At 36.2% G+C, this 18,378-nt stretch overlaps 1 long non-coding RNA gene across 2 annotated transcripts; it reads left to right on the top strand.

Annotated features, from left to right (window-relative positions):
• Positions 1-14,529: 14,529 nt before the first annotated feature.
• Positions 14,530-16,786, top strand: LOC114262123 (uncharacterized). 2 transcript variants are annotated; one of them, XR_014328694.1, is made up of 4 exons: positions 14,530-14,842; positions 15,091-15,293; positions 15,397-15,465; positions 16,519-16,786. It is a non-coding gene; the product is annotated as an uncharacterized LOC114262123 (long non-coding RNA). The 2 variants fall into 2 exon arrangements; XR_014328695.1 differs by having other exon boundaries at positions 14,537-14,838; positions 16,519-16,657.
• Positions 16,787-18,378: the final 1,592 nt, after the last annotated feature.

Here is an 18,378-nt window from a genome sequence, read left to right as displayed (position 1 = left end):
ACTAGATCGCCTAATTTGGAACAAAGCATCGCATATCCGTTTGTTTGGAAATGGTTTGAAGTTTGCTACTCGCGAGTAGGCTAAAACACGAATTTCAATAAATTGTCCCGATTCAAACAATCTAACCTTCACCTACAAGTATTCAGGCAGTTATATCATATAAGCACTTAGCCTCATGGCAAGCATGCTATCATGTCAACACTCACATATATGCAAGATGCTAAAGCATAAACACTCACAGTGTACTCCGAGCCAAAACAAAGAACATGTTAGTAATCAAATGTATGATCCAAGTCCATGTTAAGATGGCTAATGCAACACATGCAAAATGTAACTAGAAATAAGCTCGGCTATTCTGAGATTTCATGTGAATGCTACGTTTGATACATGTATTCAAATTGGAATTTGAAATACAATGCAGTTAGTATGATGCGTCGAGCCCGGTGCATGCAATACAGATGAATGATGCAAACATGCATCGCATAATGTATGCTAATGCAAATATGCCCTAATTCTAACCATCGTAAACGGTTAAATAAAATGGAGAAAGAAGTGGGGTTGGAAGACATGCATTACACACACGCACGCTTATTACATAATTGCGCCCTCTCAATAGAGGGACTGAAAGAATAATACAAATTAACTAATAAACTAACTAATAAATTATTACAAAACACTTAACTAATTAACCAAATTAATTAAGCTACAAAAGCAGTAAAGATGCCTCGAGAAGAGAGATGCATGAATGCTCGGACGGCTTTGCTCGGAAATCCATCGCCATGCTCATGCTGCCTCTGTTTACACTGCTCTGCACCTTTGAAAACTGCACAAGTCTCAAGGATGCTCCTGAACCACTCCCTGAGCACTGTGGGAAGTCATCAACCAAGAGATGAGGCCATCGGCCAAGGAAAATTTGTCATCGACCATGAATGAAGCTCTCGGCCAACAATGCATAGCCGACCGGCACTGAAGATGGCCGGCCGGCCATCTCTTCCTGAAGAATGCTATTTTGCTGCAACAGAGGACAAACAGAGCATGGCAATGCATTTTCAAAGCAATGTATGTATAACCACCCTTCCTATCATGTCATGAACTCAAGGAAGTATGGTTCTCGACCCTCGGGCCATTAATCACGCATTTCAATGCATGATGGCCAAAGGAGCCGAATGTGCAATTAATATCAAATGAAATGCACACCAAAACACATAAGGGACCTAAACCTCTATCATGTTTGATCAAGAGGTAAGGCATGCACACACAATGCAATGCAGCAAGCATGCAAAATGCCATGCAATACAACATGATTGACTTATCAAAACTAATGGCATGCCAACTCAATGCGATGCAACCTAAGCATGCAAGTAAGGGTAATGCAACATGAGTATGCCAACAACAATTTCATGCAATGCAACTAGCATACAACAACATGCAAAGACAAGCATATTAGACCAATGTAATGCATGCATGATTAACTTAACAAAGCAACACAAGCATGCGAATATGAGGCCATATAACGCGCATGCAACAACATGCAATGCAATAGGCATGCAGCAACATGCAAACCACATACTCAATGGACTTAAATTAAAAATGGACAGACCTCAGCCATGCCCAAATCAATGGCCATTAATACCAAAACTAAGGCACCAAAAGGCAAGACATGCATGTGCACATATTGGTCCATAAGCTAGGCAACAATGCATAACACTTAGAGACACTCAAAGGGTGAAACAAGTGAGAGCATGGAAAGTCTATATACTCTGAAATGTCATGGTAAATGATGCCAAATCATATACATGTCACAAATTGAGCATGCTATGATGCTCAAAACTTAAAGCTAGCAAGGCCAATTGCACTATAGTTATGCAATATAAGAACCATATGGCAAGTACAACCAAAAAAAGTCCTAAAGTATGCCAAAATAATGCTAAAACATGTATGGAGCAAAGCCGAAACAAGCTAGCATGAAGGGTCAAAACATCAAGTAAGCTAGGCCAATGTGCATGATTACACTACACCTACCAAAACCAAGCATGAGATGACTTTGCCAACAAAAATCAGAGTTATATCATGGCAAAATAGGACCAAATACACACTGAAATCATAGCTGACAAGCTTAGGCAAGATGGCATACGCAATGGCTCATGTTTAAGGCATAAGACACCAACTCTCTAAAGCATTGAAAGAGTGACAAAAGTGAGTGTATGGAAACATTATATGGACTGAAATAACATTTAAAATGAGGTCAAATCATGGAAATAGTCCAAGCAATGCATGTTAATGGACTCAATACACAAAACTAGTGAGCAAGATTGAACCATGGCTATACAAAGCAATGCATGCATGGCCAAAACAACATGAATCAGACCTTAAACATGGTAAAACATGAATAAAATATTCTTGGAGTTAAGCCAAAATCACACTAGAATGATGGTCTAAAGCATGATACACATTAGGCTAGTGAATGGAAATGCACTACAAGTGCATGGAGCATGTAAGAGGCCATCAAACCAACTTTAGAAAGAGTTATGACATGCTAAATAATGACCAAAAACATGCTGAAATAGAGCCCATACATGCTTAACAAACATGCTACTTCATGAGGCATATAAGGCTAGTTTGCAAGAATTACACTACAAGTGTATTGCACATGCATGGAGTGACAAAACCAATCCAAAAAAAATCGAAGGCATGGTAAAACATCGCCAAAAACCTACTGAAATGGACTCAACACAAGCTAGGCAAACATGCTACTTTGATGAGCTACAAATGAGATTACACTACACATACAAGATGCATGCAAAAGGTGACCAAACCAGCCATGGATAGAGCCAAGGAAAGTCCTATAAAAGTCACAAAAAAGGGCCTGAACCAAGACTCAAAAATACATAGAGGCATGCTCCTTTGGAAGGCCAATAATGCAAGCAAACAAGAACCAAAAGAGATGGGGGCCACCCTCTCTGATTTGAGGCCTAAAAACTACATGCCTACCACTAAAACTCCACTGGATTTTAGTGGTTAGAAGGCCAAACCAAGGCTAGGTTGGAGGCCTTAAGGCATGGCTCAAAACAAGGCCAAACAAGGCCAACAAGAGGGTTGAAGACCCTCAACAGCCAAAGGACCTTAAACAAACTTCAAAAGCACTTAAATACAAGACTTTTTTCAGTTGAAAGCAAGGCCTAAAACAATATGCAAGGATGGCCAAAATGAGGTACAAAAAAAAGTGCTAAAAAGGGGAAGAAACTCACCCTTGAAGATCAACTTCGAAACCAACAACTTCAGGGGGTAAAACCTCACTTTCAGAGCTTAAGAAGTCCTCCCAAGAACCTCAATCCAATGGTGGTGGTGTATCTCCAAGTGTTGTAGTGTAAAAGTTCAAGGAAAATGGGCTTTAAGGCACAAATGAACAACAATATAGAGAGAGAGAGAGAGAGATATTTCTTCTCAAAATGGTGAACCTCTGCTAAGGAGAGAGGCTCTCTCCTTATATAGAAGAAAAGCAATGCAAAGCTTCTTCAAGAAGCTTGGCAAGAGCTTCATCCCTCCATACACGTGTATGGAGGGCAGATAAAAGGATTCTAGCTGGCTCAAAAGATCTAGAGTGAAACCTGCTGAGACAGGGGTGCTGCCGGCCATCAAGGATGGTCGGCAGTGGCTCATTGATGGCCGGCAGGCTCAATCAATGGCCGGCAGTAACAAAGAGAAGGCCGGCAAGGCCAAAAGGTGGCCGGCAGTGCATCAAGAAACACATTCTAAAAGGACCCAGTCATAGTCCAAGAATGGGGCAGAAAGGATACAGGGTCTGGAAAGCTAGAACCTGTGACGTTCCGCTGCGAAAGTCAATTACTCGATGAGCAATCGAACTTGTGGTTGGATGTACCTGCAAGCACAACCGCTTCTTGAGGATGGTCAAAAATGGGGTTTCTGCAAATATATACAGACATGTATTTGCATTTTGGCAATCTTACAACCAATCGGTAATATTTTTTTTTTAATTTCTTATAAATTATATTGTTATTTTTAATTATTATGCTTGACTATTTTTTGTTTATACCCACATAAACAGGTTGAGAGTGCTCATGCTAGATTGAAGAAGCAATTAGGTTCAAGTCAAACGATATTTGAGATTTCATTTGAAAAAATACATTGTCTACTTGAGTTGCAGCTCATTCAACTAAAAGCATCATTCGAGAAGAGTTTAACTGTTGTGCAACATCAATTCAAATCTTCTCAATTCAGAGAGCTTCGGGGTAATGTGTCTATGCATTGGAGTATGTGTTGGCAGAGAGTAAGAGAGCAAATTTAGTTGGAATTGATATTGCAGCATATGGGTGTGTTCTTAAGCGCACACATGCTTTACCTTATGCTCGCGAGATTGCAGATTACATGAGACAAGGCCGTCCTGTAACGCCCCGTATTTTATTACTCAGATAACCTTACCAATATTCATTAATTAAGTCCATTTACAAATAACATTTCATCCTTGGATGAAATGATGAATAATTAAATATACATATTCTCTCTCGTTATACAACAATGACATTTACATACAAATAAAAGAAATGCCCGGAGGCTTACAATAAAAGAAATGACACTACCCTTTATAAAAAAATAGCACTCAGCCAAATAACAAATGAAGTAATACAATCCATCACTACATTACACTTATGAAATGGTAAAAACCATTGTTTGATTTTCAAATCAGAAAAGTATTCCCTGTACACATGTACATGCAGGGGGTGAGCAACCACTAGCTCACCAAGCAATCTCATATTAAAACATTAGAAGATATGCGGGTACCAAAATACTCGTACATATACGTGAAATCATATCATGTCAAAACCATATGATTTTATTACATAATCTCTTAAATATAATTTATTTAATTAACCACAACAAGTTAACTTAAATAAATAAACATGTTTCAATAGCAATAGGACATCCTTTTCAATTCATACAATTATCTCATTATCAATTAAATCAAATAATTAAACAATTCATCAAATCCATTTTATACAGTCTTATGAGATGAATGCATATACCATGTTATGCTCAAAATATTTTTCTCATCTTTTGAAAATCTTACGCACAACGCCATTTTGAAAACACATTAATCTAACAATTTTAATAAAATTCAAAGATGGTAAATACGACTTAGGTAATCCCTAGGCTGGTGTCTGCAAGTAAACTATACAAGTACTACCAAATTGTCATTTTTACCAGTATTAACTGGAAGGCTCGACACCTATCATCTACACCACCTTTCAAGACTTACCACCATATTTATCCCAAAATCATTTCATGAAAACTTGTTTCCCAACATTCCTTTCTCAATGCAAAATTTTCAAATCAAATTTCAAAACTCATCATTATCAAATGAATTGATATGCCAATGCAATGATTAATAATACAATGCAATATTTCTTTCACTTTCAATACCTCCACACAATATTCTCATTGTGATCAAAATTCTCATTTCTCATTTTAATATAATTTCTCAATATGAATATAAATACTTTTATTCCAATTCATTCATGGGCAACAAAATTCCCACACTTAGAGGAATCTCAACCATTTAGTCACTTCAAGACTATATCAACATTTTTAACAACAATTTCTAAAACTTCAACAATTCTCATATTCTATGAAAACAATCATTTATATTTAAACAAATAACAATTTTTCAAACATCATTTATTTTGGCACACAAAATAAATATAACAACATCTTCAAAGATTGTCAACATCTTTCTTAAAAACTCTCAATTTCTAGGTTTTCTCACCAAAATCACTCATATCATTTATTGAAAGAAAGTCACCAAAAACATCTCTCTTCAATCCTCATAGTTCAAAACCTTCAATTTCTATTTTAAAAAGAACAAGAAAGTAAACACACTTTCAAAAAAAAAAAAAAAAAAAAATCTCTCATCTTCTTAAATCAACAATCAATTTTCAAAACAAATCAAATGATGATTTTGAAAATCATCTAGATCTTGCAAAAACATATATATATATATATATATATATATATATATATATATAACACTATATTTCAACATAACTATTTTTCATGCCAAACTATTTAAAGAGGTAATATTTTTACCAAATTCTCTACCAATAACAATTTCATAACTTTTTCTAAAATTACTTAACCAACATGATATTTACATAAAAAATTATGAAACATGCCCAATAGTAACATTTTCAAGGTTATGAGTTTGAAAGTCCACATTTTACATTTTTATTTTCATAAAAATGAACACAACTTAATCATCAACATATCATCTTTTATAAAATATCATGAATATAACACTTTTAGAGTTTTTAATCCTAAAGCAACTCTATAATTCCTACTTAAGCATTTATCCCATATTCCTCAACATTAATTTATTTTTCTCAAAAATAAATTCCAAATCAAAGATAAAAAAAAAATTCAACTATATATTTCTCAAAATAAATCATCTAAGCATAATATAATGTAGAGACAATCTATACAACTATTAAATTTTATTTTTTGGATTTCTTTATAAAATTATCAACACAAAATGATTTTTCCAAATCAATCTCAAAATGCCAACATTTTTAACATTTCAACATAATTTTTCTTCCAAAAATTACCAAACAAAAATCTGAATATATATATATATATATATATATATGCAATACCTCTTATAGTGATATATTTTCTCAAAATAACCCTAACATAGCTTTAATGTAAAAATATGAAGAAAGTCTCTACCTCATATAATGAAGAAGAGTAGATCTGAAAGGAAAATCTTGCCCGATCATGAATCTGAGATTACCATTGCGAAGATCACGACGAGCTCTCTGACTTTCATTTACAACACTTTGGCAAAATCTTACTCTAAAGACTCCCATTTCAAACTCAAAGATTGAGCAACAATGGTGAACATAGAGAGAGAGAGAGAGAGAGAGAGAGAGAGCTGAGCTCTCTGTTCAGCCCAAGAAAAGCAAAAAAGGAGGAGGAAGGAAATGGAGTGGTGTGGGGGACCACCCCACGTGGGTTGTCTTCCCAATAGTGGTTTCTTTTTTAAAAAATAATTTAATTTTTATAATAATACCTCAAAATTTTATAATATAAATTATAAAATGATATAATTTTCTCACCACAAAATATAACATTTTTATACACCATAAAATATAATATTTTGTTCACAACGAAATATACACTCATTTTATACACTATAAAAATATACAATTTTTCACCATATGGTACACACCACAAATTCAACTTTCAAATATATATTATAACCATATATAATAAATAATTACAACTCCCAATATGGTCACTACTAATCACGTAATTAAAAAGGACCAAACAGTTAAACATGAGTCATAAACAAACTCAAATTAAATTAAATCCAAGCCATGGGTCTTGAATTAAATTCCCACCCATAAGTCAAACATACCCAAAAAATTTATCTCAAGTCACGGTCTAAACATTCAAAATTAAATAACAAAATTCTACTGTACATTAGATTGAACACCAATCAGTTCGTGAATTTTCATAAAGTAAATACTCATCAAAAAATTCTGAAATATTTATCTAACGTGCTAGACTCGTATGTGAACAACATATAAAAATTTGATAATTTTCTGTGATCGGGAACTATTTTAAAAAAATACAAAATTGAACTGTTTTCGCACAGAATTTACACAACAGTCAAATCCGAAAATTTGCTCAATTAAATTATGCACTGTCTATTTTAAAAAACAAATTCTGGGACATTACATGTCCTATTCCATTCATGTACATTGGACGCGACTTACTATATGTGTGCATAATCCGAAGCTTGTGATATAGGAATTGACTTGTATCCTAGAACGTGAGATGATTTTAAAGTGGTTTAATGAGTCTGATATTGCCACACAATTGGATATGTTGAAAAAGTTGAGAGAAATTGCAAATCTAGCGAGCACTTTTCTTATTGAGCCTGATGTGAAGCCTAATCCACGTCGAGGACATAAGAAAATTGATATATCTTGTCATTGTAACCTGTGTGCTTTTGAGTTGGTTAACGATGGCCATGATAGCCAGAGCATATTAGCTTCCAGTCAGTCAAAGAAAAAGAGAGCTTCGAAAGTGCATGAGAAGAAGCAGAATGTGAAGACAAAGACATATTGTACAAAAACAAGTTTACCGAGTGCATATACTGGTGACTTCCCACCTGTGTTAAAACCATTCATAAAGTTGATGAAGGATGTAGATGGTGATGGGAATTGTGGTTTTAGAGCTATTGCGGGTTCACTTGGTCTTGGAGAGAATGACTAGGTGCAAGTTAGGTATGATCTGCTATATGAATTGAATAATCACAGAGATAAATATGTCGTACTGTACGGGTCGCATGAGAGGGTTGAGGAGCTAACACACATCCTTTCCTATTTTGAAGATAGCCTAGGCTTTGATCGTTGGATGACTATGCTTGACATGGGACATCTTATTGCATCATTTTATAATGTAGTCTTGTACCACTTGTTATTGCAACAGTGTCTCACTTTCTTACCTTTGCGATCACCGCCAGTAACCCTAGTTGATTGTCGCAAGATTGCCATTGGATTTGTCAATAGAAATCATTTTGTGCAGGTATAACTTATGAAAATAACCTAACATTGTTGTTTAATATTTGTGTAATTGCAAATTTGATGGATTTGGTAAAAATATGTAATTTTTTGGATGTACGTGCAGGTATTTTTGTAGGCCGGTCATCCAGTTCCTCCCATTACTGTGCTTTGGCGAGTTCACCATCACCCTTCTGCATCAGAATGGGAGAATGCATATGTTAGTGTAGACACCCCATTTTTGACCGTCCTCAAGACTTAGACGTTATTGTTTGTGCGCTCGATGATTGTGTGTTTTTGTTTGTTTTGAGCGCCCGAAGTCCTCGGCGGAATGCCCTGTCTTTGAGCCTTTGAACCTTGTTCTTTCTCTGCCTAGTTTTGGACCAAAACCTGGTGTCTGGACCTCTTGGTGACCTGTTGGCCACCCCCCAAGGCTGTCAGCCATGGTTTGTGCCTATCGACCATGGATGTGGCCGGTCGGCCACCAGTCTCTTTTCTCAGATATTTCTGGATATTTGTTTGCCAGTTGTGCCAACTGTTGCTCATTGAGCTGCATCTTCATACACGTGTATGGTAGGATGTATACAAGCTCAAACCTTGATTTTCTATATATAGGGGGTATCCTCCTCTATGTTGGAGGGTTAGACATTTTAGACCAAAAAAATCTCTCTTTAGAATTCTCTCTCTCTTGTTGTTTTGTGCTTTGTAGTTAGTTTTTTCTACACTTTTGCACACCAACCCTTAACCAACCTTGACCACCATTGAGCTGAGGTCCCTTGGAGTCTTGTTTGAGCTTTGGAAGGAGGTTTGAGCTTGAATTTGTGGCTAACTTGCACTGTGCTTCAAAGGTATAGAACTTACCTTGCTTAGACTTGTTTTGTATACCTTCTTTGCCATCCTTTTAAACTATTTTGGGGCTAATTTTGGCATGTAAAAAGTTCTGTTTTTGAGCCATAAAAATGGTGGTTTGAGCCTTTGTGAGTTAGGGGGTTGTCCCCCCCTCCCTTTTGGCTCCTTAGCTTGTTAAGCTTTTTGTGCCATTTTTCCTCACTTTCAAATCAAACTTTTTGGGTCTTTTAACCACTGAAATTCAGAGGTTTTTCAGTGACAAAAACCTTCTTTTGAAGTCCAAAATTGGAGGGGTTAGCCTCCCCTCCTTGTTGTCTTGTTTGCATGCCTAGTTGCCTTGCATGTTAGCATGTTTTTCTAGCCTAACTTAGCTTTGGTCCAGCATGTTTTTGCCTCTATTTTGACATGCTTTAGCTCTATTTTGGGTTGTTTGGGTCATTTGAGCTTTGTTTTATATAGTTGTGGTGCAATTTCCTTCACTGGCTTAGTGCTTCTAGGCTTTGAGCATCATTTGTGTATCTTGGTTGCATGTTTTAATGCTTTTTCATGCATAATTCCAGCACTGAAATCTCTGCAACCTCCCCCCATTCTTCACTCTTTTATTTGCTTTGAAAGTGGTTTTAAACCCCTTGTTTGCTTAAGTGTGAAATTGAGACATTTATGCTTAATGGTTTAATCCCTTCAGGGGTTCATTATCAACGGCATGAGGTCTCTTTCATGCCCAAGGCACTTGTGGTTTAAGCCCTCTTTCCATTAGAGGACACTCACTTTTGGACTTAACCGGTTAAAGAATGGATCGGTAATTAAAATGAGTAAACAAAACATGACAAGTAAAAGAGACAAGATAAGCATCTTTCATGTTGCATTGCATGTGTTCGAATAGGACGTTAATTTGAACACAAGGAAAATGGGACATTTCATACTCAAAAGTGATGAAATGTACCACTTTCCTTGGTCACCATCACCTTTGATCATGCATAATAGGGTGGTGGCCTTTTGAGTCTTGTTGTGCATTCATTAAACGTGTACAAGCTTGGTTCCTTAGCCATCATGCATGAAAAATGCTTGGTTGATGGTTTGAGGGCCAAGAGGTACACTCCTTTGAGCTCGTTTGATGATAAGGAGGGTAACAATACACGCAAACCAGTGAAAATACACTATTTTGCTCTGTCTGCTCTTTGTTGCAGCAAAATTAGGAGTTCTTGTCACCGGTGGCTGACCAGTCACCACCAGTACCCGACCGGCCACCATTGGTAGCCGACATGCCCCTTGTTGGCCACCAATGAAAATGGCATAGTGTGTTGGTAAGTTGAAGCGGGGATATTCTGGAAGTGGGCAGTCCTTTTCAGTGTTCAAATATGTGCAAATAGAGGCTCGTGGCAGCAAGATGATGGCTCTTTTGGGTGGAGGAACCGAGCATGCATCCCTCGTCCTCGAGGCCATTTAATTGCTTTGCTTATCTAATTACTTGTACCTAATTTATACAAGTGTTGTAACTATTAAGTTAATTAATTCATTTTGTAATTAACTAGTTTAATTCAATTTGTAATAATTAGTTAACTAGAATAGTTAATTAGTTTCAAGTTTTGTAATAGTTAGCTTTAATTAGCGTAGCTAGTTAGCTTTTATTCATTCGGACCCTCCTTCGTGAGGGCGTAATGTTGTAATAAGTGTGCGCGCGTGTGTATGTCTTCCAACCTCACATCTTTCTTCCTTTTATTTAATCGCTTTTGATGGTTAGATTAGTTACATTTTCAATTAGCATACCTTATGCTTGCATGCTTGCATCCATTCATTTGTATTGCATGCACCAGGGCTCGGCACATCATTCAAACTGCATTGCCATTTCAATATGTTCTTTGAATATATGTTTAATCGCATGTTGTTCAAATCGATTCATATGCCATATTAGTAGCCGAGCCTATTAATTGCATATATTGCATGTGTTGCATTAGACATCTTGTATAGTTAGGAATCATGCATATCTTTCTAACTAGTTTTTGTTTTGGCTTGGAGTACTCGGTAAATTTTTATGCTTTAGCGTACTTGCATGAGTGTGACTGCCATGTTGCCATTTTTGCATGCTTACCGTGAGGCTATGTGCTTAAATGCAAAACTGCATAAATGCCTGTGGATAAAGGCTTGTTGTTTGAATTGGAACAATTCAACGAATGAGAGTTTTTTTTAGGCCCACTTCGTTGTGGCAAATCATGTTTTAAGCCCACTATGTTCAGTAGCAAATCTGCATTTTTAAGCCCACTTGAGGGTAACAAATTCAAACCATTTTCGCAAACAAACACGAGTTGAGTTGTTCCAATTCTTGCGATTTTAGTCTATACTTGCTTGTGTGCGTCACATAGTAAAGTTAGCTAAATAACCGGAATAAGAACACATGGTGTTTATAAAATAACATATCATGATTAGCAAAGGCCGATCTTTTGATTAGGCGAGCGGGGGTGCTTATTTCAGGACCTTCCCCCCTCGTACCTAAGTTCCTGAGCTGAGGCAACTTTGGTGATGAAGGACATGTGGCCTTTGACACGAGTTAGGGTTTCCTAAATTTTTCCAAAACAAAATATTTAGGTTGTGACTCTATATCTGGCAAAGCAGTCCAATTTTGACATTATTTGATTTAAAATCGATTTTTCAAAAAGGTTTGCCGGATTTGAACTCTTTGGTGATTATCAATTTCATATTGCACTTTGTAAGATTAGATTCAGAATCGCGGGAGTCTGAACTGTGAGGCTTTCTTTTCAAACCCTTTCCGCAAGGCGGGGTGCGGAAAAAGGCGAGTCCACAGTTAGCCACATTCAAAAATTCAAAGACAATATAGGACCTAATGTAGCTACTCGAGAGACATTTGATGTAGTTGACATAGATGGCTGTATTAGAGAGCAGTCATGAGAGGTTTAGGACATTAGTTTTTTTGATTTACTAGCATGGAGTAACAAAATGGATATTATTTTTGCCATTGGATTTTTTAATGGTCATTTTTTTAAATAGAATATCATATGAGTTATAGTTCTCTTATTTAAGAAATGGATGTCATATTATTTTTACATTGTTTGAACACAGAACATAATGAAAATAATATTAACCAAGTGCAACTACTGTTAAAGAGTAATAATATTAACCAACAAGTATCTAAAAAGAAAATAATAATAATAATCACAAAATGCACGTCTCCTTGTACATAATCCAAAGATAATAATAATATTTGTCTCCTTATACATCCACCAACACCATCACAAACTACTTGTGCTAATATTATGAACTACTATCAATTATGTGACCGACAAGTGTAATGTGCTCCAAAATGATGTCCAATAGAAGAGCTAGGTGTAGACTGACCCTGAGCGGATGTGCTGGGCACAGCTTCACTAATGTGCTGATTTTGAAGAAGTTGTTCAATTGCATCAATTGTGTAGTAAAGCCTATCAGGATGTTGAACATTGTCCTCATAGCCAGCCTCAACAAAAGGATGAGTAAACTGATATATATGTGACATACGCTGCATTACACTATAACAAAAAAGGTCTTTGGTGACAAAAACACATGATGAAAAAAAAATTGTCTCCAAATAGACATGTTTTAGAGATAAAAGTAAGATTTCGTCTCGAATTGTAATATTTTTAGAGAGAAAAACCAAATTTTGTCACCAAATGCTTAAAATAGGTGACAAAAATTTTATTTGTCTCTATATTTTATTTTTCATTGCAAAAAAAATTCCCACAATTGGAAAATTTTGCGCAATATTTGGGCACCATTTTAGAGATGAAAATTTTTGTCACCATTATACAAAATTTTCCGTAAGGAATTTTTTTTCTCTTATAGTTTTATTATGCAAAACGACGTCGTTTCATGCTATAAGTGAGAAGCTCTCTTTGTTTGCTCAAATCAGTTCCTATTTTGCAAAGCTCTCTTTGGGTCAGACATGAGTACCTATTTAAATGGATTTTTCTACCAGCATTGCCACCACTCCAATACCACTACCATCTCTATCACCACGGATCCATTACCACCGCCACTACAGTTGCCATCACTCCACCACCACCTCTCCTCCATTTCCATCGCCACAACCACTACTACTCCACAACCACTGTCGCCACTACTCCACTACCGTTGTCACTCCACTACTACTATCACCACCTATCTTCCACCACCGCCATCATTACTCTACCACTGCTGCCACTAACTCTCTTTCACCACCACTACCACCACTGCCTCCGCCTCCACTTTACCACCACCACCACCATCACCTTTACACCAACACCGCTACTACTTCATTACCACTATTACCACCATTGGCACTACTCCACCACCGCCACCGCCGCCCTCGCCACTGCATCTCCACCACTACCATGATCCCCTCTTCACTACTTCCACCACCACCACTACTACCACTGCCCCACCACTACCATTACTACCACCGCCGTTACCATTTTTCTTCCACTACCACTGCCTTAATTTACCACTACTGTTGCTGCCACTCCACTTCCATTGCCGCTGCTCCACTACCACCACCACTCCTCCACCACCACCCCTAGCACTCCACCTCTACCGAATCCATTTAAACCTCTTTATCAAGTGAGTTTGAATCGATTTCGTTTGGTTTCAGTTTTTGAAAATTATTTTTCAAGTTTCAATCCTTATTTTTTTAATTTTTAGTAAACATTTTTAATATTTTAATCATTTTTAATTGATTAAAATATATTTTAATTGATTAAAATATTGAAAAATTTCACTAAAAAAATACTAATTAAAAACTCAAAAACTAATTTTCAAAAATTAAAACAAATTTTTAATACAAAACCTATTTTAACTCGTTTAAACCTGCCCGTTTGTCATTTCTGCAACAAAAAAACTAACAAATTATTCTCAAAATTCTCTCCAAAATTCTTCTTATTCTCTTACGAAAAATGTCTCGTAATTCAAATTTTGTGGCTCAAAAGTGGCTCAAATGGCCAAAACGACGTCGTTTTGGTCATTTTTATATTGTTTTGTACTCAAAACGACGTCGTTTTAGCCATTTAAACCACTTTTAAACCACAAAATTTGAGCTACGTAGCATTGTCGTTCTCTTACTCACAGTCGCTCATCTGTCTCTCAGTTGCGCTCATCTCTCTCTCTTTCTTTCTCTCTCTCTCAACGACGTAGGGCAGCAGAGGCGGTGGCGTGTAGCGGCGTCCAGCTGTGACAGTATCTCTTAATTACTCATCTCTCTCTCTCTCTCTCTCTTAGCAGCGTGTCGCTCTTTCTTTCTCACGCTCACTCAGTCTTAATCGCCTCTATCTCACTCACTCAGCGACATAGAGCAGCGAGGTGGCGTAGAGCGATTGTGCGTAGGAGCGGCGAATGGGGGCAGTGGCAGCAGCGTCCCACTCCATCGTTATCTTCTCTAAGTCCTATTGTCCGTATGCTCTCTCTCTCTCTCTCTCTCTCTCTCTGTGAAAATGTTGTTAACAATTCAACTTAGCTTTAAAACTAATTCAGGAAACATGTTCGCACATTTCACACATGAATTCGCTGTTTTTTGGAACTTAATTGAAGGGAATTTTAGTTCAATTCAGGTTGCTATGGTTTCAAATTGGTTCAAATAAGGTTAAAATCCATCAGATTTGACTCAATTTGAAATGATTTTGCAAATTCAAACTCAAATTAGGGTTGGAGGTAGTTTCATGGAGCGAAGAAGTTGTTCTTGTCGGACCATTATGATGTACAGAGTGCTCATGTGATAGAAGGGAAGTGCATTGTCCATATTTTCAAGAATTACACAAAGCTTGAGAATGTTGGGGTTAAGGATTACTTTTTTCGGTTCGAGTATAAAGCTGCCACTGAAGGGTTCACTCTGGACCATGTGGTTCTGTGAGTTACATTTCTGTTCAGTTTTGGATATGTGTTAGTTTGTTTGATTGGTTTTGACTAATCCATTGTTGTTCTGTGCTTTCATTTTTAAATTCATTTGAAGGTACTACAAGTGTGAGATGCCATACAACCCAGATGACCTCATGGTGCAATGTGAGGGTTGCAAGGACTGGTATGTTTCCTTTTTCTATATAGTTTAACTGTATTTGTACCTCTCTTTTTGTTTAACTGATGATGGTTTGAAAAATTACTTCTGTGTCATGTTGGAGAGAATGAATTTGATCAAGTACAAAACATCAAATTTTTCCCATTTTGAGTGTTAAGGGATTTGTGTATAGAATTACAAATACAGACACAGTTACTCTTACTTACACTCTTAGTCCTTGGAGTCCTTAGAGTTGAGGCTTACGGATCATGGCGAGGATCAAACCTCAAGTTCTGCTACAACAAATCAAGAAGAAGAAGGGTCCTAGTCACATTAGTGTCACTGCAGTTATTTTATACAGCTTAATTATTGTTGTGATGGTGTTTTTCTTGTTTTCTACTTACAAACATTGGACTCACAGGTTTGTTGGAATCTTCTTTGTTGGATTTAAAACTTGTTATTTTGACAAAATGGGATCCAGAGGGACTGGCATAACAATTAAAAATTAGAATATGCTGAAAGGGACTAGCATAACAACTAAAAATCAGAATATGATGGGAATAATTAATCGAAAATTCAATAAGTTTTTCTAGAGTGGAAAACCCAATGCAGTGTTTCAAGTTCTAGAAAACCCAGTTAACATTTCATTTTTGGTTATGGGCTTAATAGAAGTTGTTGAAACTTCATGCGTTAGTACTATACGCTAACTACTTCCTTGGAATTGGAGGGCTAGATTTATAGATTTAGCATAGTTACATGGAGGATTAAGGAATTATTATATTATTATATTTAACATAATTAAATAGTGGTTTTATAAATTATTAGAAATACTGCAAATTGGCTTCTTCTTGCCTAATTGAATAATATTCACCTCTTTCCTGAAAAATCAATGGGGTTTTACCTTACTAATGAACATGCTCATGTGACATATCATGCTACACTTTTCTATTCTCCAGCTAAAAAAAAAATTTATCTGGTTATCTTCTTGTTATTTATTTTCTTTATTTTTGTCTTTTTTTCCCCCCTTCTTCTTCTTCTTCTAATTCAAATGTAATTTGAGTTTTTATCTTTCTTTTCCAGAGTATTTGAAAAGTCACTGCAGTATGTCAAGCGCTTTAGCCACTACAAGAATCTAGATTCTATCAGACAAGCTTGAGAGTATCCTTTAATTATATGAAAATATTGCAACTTTATTTCTGTTTTTTGAATTGTAACAGACAAGTAGATGAGCACCTCCATTTTTTGCTTGGCCTTTTCTTTATAGTATATTAGTTTGCTCAAAGATTGGATTGGACTGCTACAATTAATATTGTTAGTATAAAGAGAAAAGCTTAACCATTCTTCTCCATCCTAAATTTTGTAATCTTGGTTAATAAAGCTCTTACGGTCTTAGTACTTATTTACTTTCACCTGTGCACTCTCATTCTTTACCAAATCTTCCTTAGATGATGATCTGTTTCCATTTGCTTCTTTAGTTACTAGTTCCTTTGTTTTCTTTTAACTGTACCTATTTTTTCCTTATCTTCTCTTTCACTTCTTTGCCTAATGATTTTTTTTTTTTTTTGCTTATTCCTTTGTTTTCATTATGGCTTCCCCTTTTCTATCTTAAGGGCTATAATCAAATTGTCAATCAAGTTTCAACATCCATTGAAACAGTCTTGGGCATTAAATTTTCTGTAATATCTGCAGGAGTCTTATGGATATCCTTTGACAACAGCACATTAATTATGGCAAACAAATTATGTGATTCGAGATTAAGATAGTTTTTCTTCTACTGCTTGCTTATGATCTGTTATAACTATAACTTTTGTGTAATCTTCATGTTAAATATAATTAAGTTTAGGTGAATGTTTTTCTTTGAACACTTATTAGTTATGTTGTGTTTTTCTTTGAATGTTTTGGCCTCAGGTTTTGTGGATCTTGTAATCGAGTTTGATCTTAAGGTGACTCTTCTCAAAGGCCTTAGACAGGAATTGATGAGCAAATATCTTTTACACATTGATATATATATATATATATATACACGCATGTACACAATCACACACGTGGATGAGGTTAAGGGTGCACCTACTGAAAACTCATAATGATCTTAAGAGGTTGAGAGTGAACCTATTGAAAACCTGGATATGTTATATTCGTTTTATGGGTTGTTGGTAGAGGTTGCGGGTGAACCTACTGAAAACCCATGTATATTGTTTTATTTATTGTAGCATTATTGAAAACCCATATATGTTAAATGGAAATGCAACATTAAGAAAAAAGAAAAAGAAACATAACCAATCAAATATCTAATACATCTTCATAAGTTATGATAATATATGCATGGATATAGGACGGGACTCCCGGTATAAAAACTATGTAAAAAAATACACTTTTTCAAGTCCAAAAGTGCACTTTTCCAATGTAAGTTATGAAAACTTACAAAATTAGCACATGATTCCCGATTTGAAAACTAAGTCTAAAAATGCACTTTTCTAATACTTAGGCTTGAAAATAAGCTATCAGGGGTCAAAATCGTGAAACAGTCTCGAGAAGGCCCAGGGAACACCTCGAACACCTCGGGAGGGACCAATGTAAGTTTTGAAAACTTACGGAACTAACATGGGACTCCTTGTTTGAAAATTAAGTCGAAAAATGTATTTTTCCAACACTTAGGCTTGAAAATAGGCCATCAAGGGCCAAAATCATGAAACAACAACGAGAAGACTTGGGGAACACCCCTAGCACCTCGGAAGGGACCATTGTAAGTTGTGAAAACTTATAGAACTAGCATAGGACTCCCGACTTGAAAACTAAGTCAAAAAATGTACTTTTCCAACAATTAGGCTTGAAAATAAGCCATCGGGGACTAAAATCATGTAACAGTCATGAGAAGGCCCGAGGAACACCTTAATCACCTCGGGAGGGATTAATATAAGTTGTGGAAACTTACAGAACTAG

This window comes from Camellia sinensis, chromosome 5 (genome assembly GCF_055761805.1).
Source record: "Camellia sinensis isolate YWXY chromosome 5, ASM5576180v1, whole genome shotgun sequence".
Classification (NCBI taxonomy): Eukaryota; Viridiplantae; Streptophyta; class Magnoliopsida; order Ericales; family Theaceae; genus Camellia; species Camellia sinensis.
This window is presented reverse-complemented; position numbering and strand designations above follow the sequence as displayed.